Source organism: Polyodon spathula, chromosome 4 (assembly GCF_017654505.1).
Source record: "Polyodon spathula isolate WHYD16114869_AA chromosome 4, ASM1765450v1, whole genome shotgun sequence".
In the NCBI taxonomy this organism is placed as follows: Eukaryota; Metazoa; Chordata; class Actinopteri; order Acipenseriformes; family Polyodontidae; genus Polyodon; species Polyodon spathula.
The window spans coordinates 91,709,662-91,723,947 of NC_054537.1; the positions used below are offsets into that span (position 1 = coordinate 91,709,662).

The window sequence follows — 14,286 nt, forward strand, 5'->3', positions numbered from 1 at the left end:
ACCATTACGTCATTCTGCGGGTCAGTAAATGTGTTTGATTAACTGCCTGACATTCCAAAGGGTGCAGATCTGCTGACAAAGCACTCTCGCCTTTTAAAGCCCACTGGCTGAAAAGATGGTTTAATCTGGGGTCCAAAAGTTTGGATAGACGCAAGCCTCTCATTTTCAATGTTAGTTATAGCATTCATCCTTGTAACTGTTTGATGTGTCTGAAATTAAACTATTATTATTATTATTATTATTATTATTATTATTATTATTATTATTATTATTATTATTATTATTTAGGGATGAACCAGGTTATGTAGTAGGTACCAAAAATACGTTTTCTCTATGTTTTAATATATGTTACCATTTGAAAGAAATTATGTAATTGCTTGTAGAGGCTAGATTAGGATATATGTATTTTTTCATGTAAATTCCACTACTGTATATAACATAGGTATTCTGCGTGGAACTTAAGACTTGCCTGTCCGGTTTCTGAATTTTAATTCCATATGCATTACAAATGAAACGTTACTTTTTGTTTTCTTGTTTAATTTGTATTTCTCATAGTCTCAGATTATTAACAACACTGGAGTTGTATTAGTGTTGCTGCTTTCAATTTCAATATGTACACTGTGTTTATGTAGCAAACGACCGGTTACAGCTGAACTTAAGCCAGCGTTGACAGAGTCTGTACTAGAAGAACGCCGTTTGAAATCAGCTGCAGTGTTTCAGAATTGAATTGTCAGTAAAACTACGTTTCTTACAGATTTCCTATTTAATACCGTATTCTTAAACTCACTCATGATGTCAAAAGAACGCCCGATGTAATAACATTTTAGCAACCAAAATACACCAATAAGGTACAATATAGCAGTTATAACCATTCAACGCAAAATAAAATCCATTAGTATGGGACACAAAAATTACGTGGGAAGTAAATAATGTGTGCAGCACTTCAAAACACGAGGCACTTAGAGGAAACTGGCTAATCTCCAAGCAACGGTGCTTTATTTAAACAACAACAACAACAACAACAACAACAACAACAACAACAATAACAACAATAATAATAATAATAATAATAATAATAATAATAATAATAATAATAATAATAATAATAAATCATGCCGATTGTGTTGTTTTCGTCAATTCACCTACAGCAGGTGGCGCAATGTAATGCAGCACATGCAGAAACGTATTGTTCAGTGCTCCAGAGAAGATGCTTCCAAAACAAGTTACTTCTTGCTGTAGTTGCCTGCATAGCTATTTCAGTTGTGAAAGACCCAAAAGTATGTGAACCATATTGACATGCTTAGAACAGGTTGGAGTCGGGTTAGGCGGATTTTTGACAGTAATCAACATTTTGAAGAACATGCTGTTTTTTGCTTTGTCAAGTATACAGTGTGAGTGAAGCAAATAGATTAAACAAGTATCTGACAGATCTTGCTGGATTCTATCTGCTGAATATGTAGCCTCATCTAATACCCAGTACTGAATATACTGTATAGCCTCATCTAATACCCATTACTAAATATATGGCCTCATCTAATACGCAGTACTGAATATATAGCATCATCTAATACCCAGTACTGAATATATAGCCTCATCTAATACCCAGTACTGAATATATAGCCTCATCTATTAAAGACAATAATATTAGGTCATGGCAGTTCTGAAGTTTGGTTCAATATATCTCAATGTGTGTGTGTGTGTGTGTGTGTGTGTGTGTGTCTATATATATATATATATATATATACAGACATGCTCAAATTTGTTGGTACCCCTCTACAAAAAACGAAAAATGCACAATTTTCTCTGAAATAACTTGAAACTGACAAAAGTAATTGGCATCCATCATTGTTTATTCCATATTTAATAGAAATCAGACTTTGCTTTTGATTTTTTATTCAACATAATATTGTAAATAATAAAACAAATGAAAATGGCATGGACAAAAATGATGGGACCGCTAACCTAATATTTTGTTGCACAACCTTTAGCAGCAATCACTGCAATCAAATGTTTTCTGTAGCTCTCAATGAGACTTCTGCACCTGTTAATAGGTAGTTTGGCCCACTCTTCCTGAACAAACTGCTCCAGCTGTCTCAGGTTTGATGGGTGCCTTCTCCACACTGCACGTTTCAGATGTTCGATAGGATTCAGATCAGGACTCACAGAAGGCCACTTCAGAATAGTCCAATGTTTTGTTCTTATCCATTCTTGGGTGCTTTTAGCTGTGTGTTTTGGGTCACTATCCTGTTGGAGGACCCATGACCTGCTACTGAGACAGAGCTTTCTGACACTGGGCAGTACGTTTCGCTCCAAAGTGCCTTGATAGTCTTGAGATTTCATTGTGCCCTGCACAGATTCAAGGCACCCTGTGCCAGGCGCAGCAAAGCAGCCCCAAAACATAACCGAACCTCCTCCATGTTTCATTGTAGGTATGGTGTTCTTTTCTTTGTAAGCCTCATTTTTTCATCTGTGAACATAGAGCTAATGTGAATTGCCAAAAAGCTCCAGTTTTGACTCATCTGTCCAAAGGACATTCTCCCAGAAGGATTGTGGCTTGTCAATATGCATTTTAGCAAATTCCAGTCTGCCTTTTTATGTTTTTCTTTCAAAAGTGGAGTCCTCCTGGGTCTTCTTCCATGGAGCCCACTTTCACTCAAAAAGCGATGGATGGTGCGATCAGAAACTGACGTACCTTCACTTTGGAGTTTCGCTTGTATCTCTTTGGCAGTTATCCTTGGTTCTTTTTCTACCATTCGCGCTATCCTTTTGTTCAATCTGGGTTCGATTTTCCTCTTGCAACCGCGCCCAGGGAGGTTGCCTACAGTTCCATGGACTTTAAACTTCTTAATAATATTTGCAACTGTTGTCACAGGAACATCAAGCTGCTTGGATATGGTCTTGTAGCCTTTACCTTTACCATGCTTGTCTAGTATTTTCTTTTTGATCTCCTCAGACAACTCTTTCCTTTGTGTTCTCTGGTCCATGTTCAGTGTGGTGCACACAATGATACCAAACAGCACAGTGACTACTTTTCTCCATTTAAATAGGCTGAATGACTGACTACAAGATTGGAGACATGTGTGATACTAATTAAAGAAACTAATTAGTTTGAAATATCACTATAATTTAATTAATTATTATCTTTTCTAAGGGGTACCAACAAATGTGTCCAGGCCATTTTAGAATATCTTTGTAGAATAAACAATAATTCATCTCTTTTCACAGCTTCTTTGCTTCATTCTATGACATATCAAAGGCATGCAAGTCAGGCATGCTTGCTTTAACCCCCCCCCCATGAGCCTGCTGTAAACAATGCAGCTGCATCTACCCCAATCTCTGATGTTACCAATCTGCTACCTCTTTGCACTTCTTGGCCACCGTACAGTTCATCCCACGGTTTTCACTTTTAAAATTTTAATTTCTCTGCGTGTACTAAAGATTGGAGGTTGTCTGTTCTTGATTTTTCCTAAATATATGTATTAAATAGGGGAGACGGGACAGTTGTGACATTTGTTACCTTTCTCACCACTATGCACAAATGATCTGAGCTAGTTTGACTAGACTTTGATACAAACAACTTGCATCTGTCCTCTACCAATCCCCATAGTTATCCTGTTTTAAGAGCTGATAGACATATGGTAAGAGAGCTTGAAATATAAGCTGGCCATTGTTACATTGGCCAAGGTCAGTTGTAACGGGGGTGGGGTCAGATGTAACTTTCTGTGAAGAATAATAAAATAAATAACCACGCATTTCATTTAACTCAAAAATTGAATGGTTTATTGAATAAGATCAATTTTCATATGAAGCAAATGTTTGTTTATATTTAACTTAAAAACTTAATCTTAAAGTATCTTTATTGAAAAATAAAAATCTTCACATAAGGCAATTTGTTTTGTTGTCCTACTTTTAAAACATTTTAACATCCCTAAAATTATAGGCCTTATCAAGCAAGAATGTCACTCTGACTCACAATCGTGAAATATGAACATTTTGTTTCCTTCAGTGCAAGATTCATGTGCCCAAATATAGTTCAGCTAATGGTGTATGGGGTCAGTTGTAACACATGTTACAATTGGCACCAACCCAGGAAGCCATTGCTAAACCTCATGTTCCAACAAGAAACAACAAAACTAAGAGCAATCAATTGTTTCAATTACAAGTACAGAGATCAGGGATGAGAATGCTAAAAGCCTGGATCCATAAACTGGATAACACAGGTATACATCACTGAAAGAAAACTGGGGAAAAAAATTTACTCTACTAGGTCAAAAATCGATTTTTGTAGATAAAATCTGAGGGCTTTAGCACAAACAGCTCCTCTTCCATAGGCAGACAGACCTGAACTGAGCATGCGTCAAATAAGTGATGTCACTCTAGCTCGCTTCTGATTGGACAAATTCAAGAAATTCTGTCCCCGTCTCCCCCTACCCTGACAGCATTTGAAAGTCACAGAAATAAAAGTTATAAACACTTCTATCTAGAACCGTCAAAAACCGTCATTTTGACGGCTTATTACAATACATGGTTTTATTGTTAATATAACCTACAAAACGCTATTTTTATATGTATACAAGCCAGTTTGTTATCTCTACCTCAACTGAGTTTACAGCAGTATCTATTTGAATAGAATATTGCTTTGAAGTCTAGATAAGTGTTATCCAAATATCTATTGTAATCCTATCAGTTCTTTGGAGAACTACCGTCTGGCTGTCTACGTGAGCATATATAGTCTGCTGCCTTATAATATTACTTTTACAAGAATTTTTCGAGAAATCTTGAGTTTTTTGCATTTTGATTTTAGAACAACTACAGATATATTTGCCTTGGCATCAGAAATTTGGAACAACGTCATTGAAAACAGCATTGCCTGCTTCAAGCTAAACATAAAACATTACAACATGGACAAGCAGCTGTTTCCGACAAGAGCATGGTGTCACTGGACACAGTACATGTCAAACAACCCTGTCAAATATGGGATCAATTACTACCTACCTGTGCAAATATAAAACTCGCCAAGCTGGTCAGAGACTGGGTGACTGTGGTTCTTAGGCTGATATTAATGTACTTAGGAAAAAGGATGAATGTTACCAATTACATTTTAAAATTTTTATTTCACTGTAATTAACAAAACAGTTGAAGAAAAAAAACAGCGTGGCTGGAATAGTAAACAAGGCAAGAAGAGAGTTTCCACCATCTGCGCAAAACGTAGTTATGTGTGAAAGCAATGACCGGTGTCCAGTTGCTGTATTTTGCAATGTACTGGACATGGCAGCCATCAATTTCTTCATTTTGTACAATGAATGCACCGGGGAAAATATCAGTAGGGGAGATTTCATCTTGATGCTAGCCACAGAGCTTTAGCTGAAACATTTTGATCAGAAAACTGCAAAGTATCTCACCCTGGATACAGTGCGCACCAAGTGACACACTCAAGAGAAAACAATGCCAGGTAACTAAATACAATAAAAATAAAACTTCTGATATCTGTGCCCAGTGTGAAAGAGCAGTATGTGGTAAATGCACTCGACAAGTTGATAAGTGTTACATCTGTGTGGATTGTGCAAATATGGGAGCTACTTTGAAGTATGTTTCCCTGAATGCACATTCACGTTATACAATGGAAATTGAGTTATTTTCTTTTTTTATGTTATTTTTTAATGTAAATAATTACCTTTTTTTTTTTTTTTTTTACAATTTTGTATGCACATATACCAGATTACAGCTGTTTACACAATGTTTTCTTTTCAAATGTTTATTTTATTATGGTTTTTAATTTTTTTAAATCATGCGTTATATGTGCTAATTTTGAAAATAAACCTTTTATGTTTATTTTTTCATTTAAATACGGTGTTTGTTCTGTGCAAGTGTTAAATATGATATTCATAAATACATCTTTTGAGTTGTATCTAGTTTGCATTTCATTTTCATATCGAAGCAGTTTAAAATGTACCTGTCAAAATGACTCCTGCTGGTGGTTCTAGGTAGTAACATAAACCTGGCGGTTCTAGTGATATAGAGGGTCATGGGTTTAGAAAAAACTTGTCTGAGAAAATGTACCAGCAGTGATCTGTAAATTGAGTAAACAAACAGTAATGCCTACATTACTTTACAATAAACAGTAGGGATTAAAATGTCATTCAAAAGAGCAGTATAAATACATGTTTTTAAATGTATGTTTTTCAACAAACTAATCATTACTGAATTCAAAATAGTGTATTGATGAGAAAATCCCTGTCCAGCCTGTATTTATAATGGATTGCTGTAAATAAAAAATAAAATAAGTAAATAAAACATATTTTACGAAAATAAAATGCTCTTCATTCACTCCTAAATTAATGAACATGACAAATGTCTAACATCGCTATTTGAGAGAAAGGAAATAAACCAAGAGAACATTTGCAGTTCAGTGAGCTTTTGTTTTTCTCCAGGTCTTTATTATACATGAGGTTTGTTCTCAGTGGATTTACTTGGTTAAAACAAAGCGTGTTAGTAACGGCAAAGCACATAAATAACACATTGTAGGTACAGTATGATGAAAAAGTAGGTCATCAAATTCTACATCTGCAGCATTTACAATGTCATCTCATAAGGAATGCCATGTGTTTGTACCTGGCACTGGAGTTATGAACTGTGACTGCCGCAGGTGAGAATAAGTTATACGCTCTGTAACCGCTTGGAGGTCAGTGGTTCACACACAGATAATGCCTGTTACACATGAATAGGGGGCAATAGGTTCTGTGAGTTATCCTTCAAAGCTTAGCCAATTAGGTGTCAGTACCTTGAAAAACTCCTTTGTTAAATATCCATGCATGGTTTCATTTAATTTGGGCAAGTGGTCCTAAAGCTGTTGTAAAGCCCTCATTAGCATAACCAATCAAAAGCTAGAACTCATGTAAAAACTTGAGTTACCAGCAAACCTGTGCCCTCAAGAACATAGGAATGTCAATACCAGTTCTCCAGAATGTAAGTGTGTCTTAAGTATGTCCAGGTGCCCCCACTGTACCCCCATTGCCAAGGATATGTATCCCCTGCAGGGGCTAATAAAGGACTGATTGATTGAATAAGGCAGGTTGGGCAGTTTCTTATGAAATTCTATCCCAAGCCCTAATCCTAACCTTAATTCACACAAGGAGTTGGTTAAAATGTGATCAGATTCACAATGCTTTACCGAGATAACTGTTGAAAAAAAAAAAACTGTAATCAGATTCACAATACTTTACCGAGAAGTGCTGAAAAAAAAAAGCCCATAGGTCATGTCCACTGAAATAACAATCAAGAAGCTGAAAAATAAAGATGTATACATGTGGGAAGACTTGGAGCTTTTAACAAATTGAAAGAGTTTAGACAAGTTTAGTAAAAAAAAAAAAAACCTGTCAGTAACAGGTTTACGGTGAATCTAAAGCTGCCAATCTAAAGCTGCCATTTACATTCTGTTACAGACCGAAAAGACCCCAGTATGCACTTTGATTTTCATAACCTCTATAGGGGAATGCAGTGGGCACTATGCAGTGTGGTAATTGTACTGCAGAGCATTTGTAACATTTCCTCTGAGTGTTAAGCAGAGCAATATGCCCCAGCAGCTTTGTGCAAGTATAGGATTCCCCTCTGTAAGCTATTGAAAAGCAAAGAACCTAAACACAGGAGCTAATAATAATGTCTATCATTGCCCTTGATATTTATGTTGCTGTATGTTTTGAGAGATCATCACTGTGACGAACTGCCATCGTTTATAGTTATTTCAGGGAATATAGACCGTACATACTGTATCATATGACCAGGATATTAATATCTAAAAAACATGTTCTCTAAAATAATAAATATGTCCTTATTTAAATAGGTTAACCCTGAGAAACGTGGCAGCATAAGACACACGTTTTGTGAAGGTTGTAATTTGGATATGCAGAGGGAGTGCTCATTTGTTTGTGCTTATTAATGACACTGCATTTACAAATACTTTTTACACTAAGTCAGTGGTTTTCAAAGTAAATTTTTTTTTAAAACTGAACCCCTTCTGTCTGGAGGTTTCAGCTCAAGTATCCCTTTACAATTTTTTTCTGCTGAATGGTAACACAGATGCAATAAGGCAGAATAATCTGATTAACAAATTCATTTTTTCCCTGAGTATTTAATTTATATTTTATGTCACAACAGTTTGAAACTATACTAAAGTAACCTTTGAGTTGGTAAACAAATATGAAATATTTATGCACAGTGGTTTAGAGATATTATTTAACACTGTTTCAAAAAAAATATTCAGGATAACTATTTTCTTCTACTTTCATTTTTATTTTTGCTTTTCTGAGATGACCCTTAGAAATACCTCCAGGGGTATGTGTACCCCCAGCTGAAAACCCCTGCACCAACTGACTATGAAACTAGTGAGTTTACATAAAAAAGGCATTTATTGTATTGCAGTGTGCTGGCAAGTGCAATAACTCACTATGAGGCTGTTGGCTCTGTTTAAAAACACTGTTTTCCTAAAAATGTGAGTGTGCCTAAAGAGTTACAAAAATACTAAAACTTCATTATCCAAAGTCTAAGTGCCTGTGTTAATTGTTTTACACACATGGTTTATTAGCACCAAAAAAGGGTCAGTGTATCTTTAAGAAAATACAAGTTGTGTTTCTAATTACCACCTAGCCATATGCTTGTATTGGACCACACGATATGCCCCCAAAGCAGTTTGATTCTTTGAAATCTCTTTTTGGGATCAGTTTTTTGGAAACTTAATGGCGACCTTCTAAACTGAACTGAGAAGTTAGATAATAATTGATATGAACATGTTAAATTTGAGACATATTTAACTTTAAAGGGGAGAGACTTGACCTAAAATGTTAATGTATGCACTAAAAAAAAAAAAGGTAGGGGGTTCTGTTTTGTGACCCCTGGTAAACTTTCAACAAGCCTTCATTGTGTTCTTAAGTGTTGTTGATAGGGGGGTTCGATATACCCCACCTGGGGTAAAATACTAGCAGGGCTGATGTAGTACAAGACTGGACTGTCGGATTATCCAACACTGTCTTATCCCAGCATTCCTAGACACATAGAGGTAAGTGTATGTGTGTATGTGACACTAGAGTTCACAGAGATCATATGAACTGCTTGTCCAATTGTAAGGAAACATGCTAAGGACCTTCTATTCCACAATGTATTGAGTGTTACATAAAATGGAGGCATGTATTGTCTATTAGTACAAGTGTTTGCGTGGAAGTCCCAGTGACATTTTACACAGAGAAATAATTATCAAATTATGAGTAACACAGGTTGTTTTTGTGTTACTGACAGTGCTAATTGTGGCGGGGGATGTATGTCACATACATTCTTGCTATTTACCCAATGTGCTGGAATCATACATCACAGGTATGATATGTCGAGCTTTTGTGAAGGGCTTCTATTGAATGAGGGTTAGATTTGACACAATCATTTAGGCACTGGGCCAAAAAAAAAAAAAAAAGGGGGAGACCATTTGATTTTGTGAAAACGACTGGAAGATGGTTGCTGGTTTGTATTGCATTATGAATGCCAGTGCTGTACTACTATCACATTGCAGCATTATTATTTCTTTTAATTAGCTGTATAGAAAGTGCATCCTCTCTAATTCTGAATATGGGATGATAAGAGCAATGCTGACAAAGTGCTTCAGCTCTGGGTGTCAGTCTGTTTGAACAGTCTTGTTGCAGGCATTGGCCTCGTAAAACCTGACAAATCGATTAGGTTTCTGCTTAAAGCGAATTATTGGTGGAACTCTGATCTGCTCGTGCACACATGAACAGCCTACAGCAGCAGAGCAATACAAAGGTTACAGACTTAAACTTATTGAAAATAAGTCAACAATATATTTAACCCTCCTATTGGATATTGGATCTGTTTGAGCCCACTTTGCAGTCTACTGTTATACCATGATATTACGACAGATGTAGCCAAATTGTCAATGTTAATGTGATAGTGTCAGTCTGGCTCTTTGGGTGCAATCTGACATTTACAGTGTAATTTAGATTGACACTAAATGTAAAAAGTACGTAAATGCTGGGGGTGTCTTGAAGTTTCAAGGACTGGGGTATTTCACTAATGATTGTTTGGGAAGCCAGAAGCAGAAACACTGCGTGAATGAGAAAAATTGGAACAAAATAAACTATGCCCTGGATCTCATATACTTCATATGAGATGGGTTCAACAATAGAGAGGTAGTAGGATATAGCGCTGGCTGTTAAAAATGAGCTATATTTGGGAAAAGACACCAAAAAGTTATTGATGTATTAGATGTGGTTAGTATCCTTGGCTTAGCGGTTGTGTTGGCGTTTGTAAAGTCCACACTGTGAGTGAGCCAGTTTCATTCTATTCATAACCCTAAACAAAATCAAGCAGTTTTATTAGAGCTGCGCGGCTTTTCTCCCGGCAAGAACTATAACTTTAAGTGCTTTGACTTTAATGGGGCCCAATTCTTTTTAGTATGTTTATAGAAATTGCAGACATATAAAAAAAGTAATAATCTACTGAGCCTTTTTCCTTTTGAAAGATAGAAAAGAGACAATATGACTAGAACTGGGAATGCCAATTATCTCAAGATTATAGAAACTCAGTTCAAGATAAAGTTGTAAGCAGATGGCTTGAGTAATGATGTAGGCATGGAAATATGCTTAGGCTCTTGTTTGTAGTTGCTTTTTAATATGTTTGATGTTTGTGGTATGCGTACAATACATACATTCCTTATGTGTTGTCATCTAGGCATTTACAGATTTCTTTTTTTTTTTAAGGAATGGAAATCTGTATCTTTCCTGTGTGAAAAAAGGAATTAAAAACATTTAAAAAAGAGTTCTAAACATATAATCCAACCTTATGTGCAGGTTTTGAAGGGTAGAGACCAACCACTTTGAGATGTAGGCTTCATATACTTCATACAGCTGTATTTTGAGATTATTTAGCACTGTTGGTATCATCCAAAAAAATAACATTTATATGTTAAATCAATTGAGTGATAAGAAATTAAATATGCAATGCCTTATCATTAGGGCCCATATTTGAACAATACTGACTTGCCTATTCATCAGAAACAAGATGCTTTTAAGACAACTAATGCTTGTTGAGAACATGATCTACACTAGAGGTTCTCAAACTTTTTTGTTCACGGAAGACGTGATTAAGAGATTGTGGTACACTTAACTCACACACTCAAAAAATAGAAAGTTCTGCCAAATGTTTTGTCGCTGATCTTTAATAAGTAATTTTAAGAAAAATAAAGCAAGAAAATACAGAACCCAACTACAGCCGTACGTTAATGCAACACAATGCTGTGTGTTATCCCCTTACTGTACAAGCAACGTGTTGAGTGCACGTGTGCACAATACACAAAAACTCCCTAGTAAAGAATACATTTGATACACTCCAAAACTATATATGACAGAGTTTAGACCTTTTTTGTAACTTGTAGATATTCTCAATGTATGCTTTTTCTTCTTGCTTCTGTAGCTGAGTTTTTAAGGTCTTTTTTTGGGTTTTTGGGTTTGCAATGGGATTATAAACAATGCTGCCGCTTCCTTTCTGTAATTATGTAACCTTTCCACGGATCACCCAATGAGCGCTGGTGGACCACAGATTGAGAACCACTGGACTACAGCATTCCTGCTAGTAGGCTTAAATCCATTAATTGTGTATGCTTCTCTTTGATAGACTGGTCTTTTACAGGTGTCTTTTTTAAGTGAAAAATTACAGTTCCCTTTCACTTCGAAGACGACCACCAACACATTACTTATGAGATGTGCCTCCCTATTGGTATATATTTACTGAGCTCTTTATATCAGAGCTTCCAATAGGCCCATTCCTGTGGTAACATCCTCTGTCCCGCCTACCGAAGGGTTAAAACCATCAGCCCACAGAAGCCATTTCTCTTTTTGCCTCTCAAGACGGTAAGGTAAGACCTCTATGTTGAACTGAGCTTGTTTTGAAAGAGCTTTTCTGAGTTGACTGCAGTTCCCCTGCATTCGTGCTGAAAGCTGGCTTTCTGCTTTCGTGGAATCAGTGGCTGCAAATCAAAGCCTCTTTTTTCCTTTTTCCTTTCTTCAGCAGCCTACACCAGTCAGGTGTGTTTTTCCTCCACCGGGGTTGAGTAGGTACCCTGCTGTAGAGTAGACCTCGCCGGCTGCTTCGGTGAGTTGGGCCTTCAAAAAACAAACAAACCAAAAAAAAACGTGTGCTTTTCCCCACTTGTTTTGCAGTTGATTTTCAGCACGCCCGCCGCTTCTTTAGCCTGTGTGTCTCCCTGGTGTATGCTGCGCGCTGACCGGGTGTGTGACTACAGGCAGTTAGGGTAGGCACCACTGCTTTAGATGCCCCCTGATGCTTCGGTACCTCGGTGCACAGTCAGCCGTTGGTCTTTGGTGCCTTGATGCGCACGGTGTTCGGTGCACGCTGTGCCCGGTGGTCAGTGCACTCGGCTCGCTCTGTACTTTGATGCCTCTGTGCACATAGCACCTTAGCACACATGGTGCTTGGTGCACGCGGTGCGCATGGCGTTTGGTGCATACGCCATTTGGTACACGTTGTGTCAACACATACACAGTGCTCCACGCACACAGTGTTAGTACCTCGGTGTGTGCATAGCGCCTTCGGTGCTCAGTGCGCTCGATGCACACAGTGCATGTGGCACTCTGTGCATATGGTACTTGGTGCGCACGGTGTTTATTACCTCAGTGCTAGTTACAACCGGAGCATGGTGTGCTCAGTGCTCTTGGTTCACACGGTTATCAGTGCACAGTACTTACAGTGGCGATATTTTCATCTGACTATGCCAGTTATCTTGCAGTTTCTGCAGTTACTGCTTGATGCTAGTAGGTCACCTTCTACTTGCTAAGGTGTACTTAGCGGGTATTTCTGCATACCATGCCCCCGTAGACTCTGTATCTCTGGGTGTGTGTTTTTTGGCAACCCAGTTTCTTAAAGGCGCTCGGCGGTTATGCCCTCCCTGGAGGGTCGTTCTCCCCGAATGGTGCACAGCTCCTGTATGCGTATTTGGTCTTCTTTGGAGGAGGATAGGATATTGAACCGTCTGCCCGGTGTGGGCAGTGAGGTGTTACATGGATAGAACAAGAGCCCTGCGTCATTAGTTCTTTGTGTGTCATGGGATACAGACCCTAGGACAGCCCCTCTCGAAGCAGCGCACTGGATTGTGGACACAGTCTTGACTGCGTATGATCATGCCAGTTTGGCCCCAAGCATTCTACCAAAGGGTTGGCTACATCTTGGGCCCTCTTCAGAGGAGTCTTGCTGTCAGATATCTGTAATGCGGCTAGCTGGGCTATGCTGCATACTTGTTCCAGGTTCTATCGCCTTAACTACATCTTTGAAAGCACCTTGTGATGGTGGTCCACTGTGAAAGGTGCTATATAAAATAAAGCTTGCACGGCTAACTTTGGATTATGCGGCTCTGATGCGTGCCTCATATGCACAGTTCTTTCTCCCTCACGACAGCTCTAGTATACTTTCCTGTAAGTATTGTTTTGGTAGTTGTCTTTGAATTGAAAGAGAACGTTAGTTTACTTACCGTAACCCTGGTGCCCTGAAAGAGAAGACGACCACCAACCAGCGAGGTCGCATCGGTCATCCTCACAGGTTCGATGCTAAAAAAGAAATGGCTTCCATGGGCAGCCCAGGAGGATGTCTGCCCAGGAGGATGTCAGCTCAGGAAGGGGCCTATGGTGGCGGAGGCGGCAGCCCGGCTCCCTCTGGTGGCGGAGGCGGCGGCAGCGGACCCTCGGGAGGTGAAGGTGGCAGCGAACCCTCGGGAACCCTAGAAAACAAAAAGGAGACACCAGCAGTCCCAAGCGATGCGGAGCAGCAGGCAACCCCAGGCGATCCAAATGCACCATCTCTGAGCGGAGCGGGCGTGGCATCCCTGGGCGGTGCAAGGCAGGCATTCTTGGGCGGTGCAAGACAGGCATCCTTGGGCCATAGCTCCTCCCCTCTGGGCTCTGGGAGTGGCGGCTCCTCCCTCTTGGGCTCTGGGAGCGGCGGCTCCTCCCTCATGGGCTCTAGGAGCGGCGGCTCCTCCCTCATGGGCTCTGGGAGCGGCGGCTCCTCGCTCTTGGGCTCTGGGAGCGGTGGCTCCTCCCTCTGGGCTCTGGGAGCGGCGGCTCCTCCCCCTCTGGGCTCTGGGAGCGGCGGCTCCTCCCTCTCTGGCTCTGGGAGAGCGGCGGCTCCTCCTCCTCTCTGGCTCTGGGAGCGGCGGCTCCTCCCTCTTGGGCTCTGGGAGCGGCGGCTCCTCCCTCTCTGGGCTCTGGGAGCGGCGGT

At 39.3% G+C, this 14,286-nt stretch overlaps 1 protein-coding gene across 2 annotated transcripts in view; it reads left to right on the plus strand.

The window, feature by feature from the left end:
- Positions 1-14,286, plus strand: part of creb5b (cAMP responsive element binding protein 5b) — a 140,606-nt gene that overhangs the window by 964 nt on the left and 125,356 nt on the right. The window lies entirely within an intron of this gene.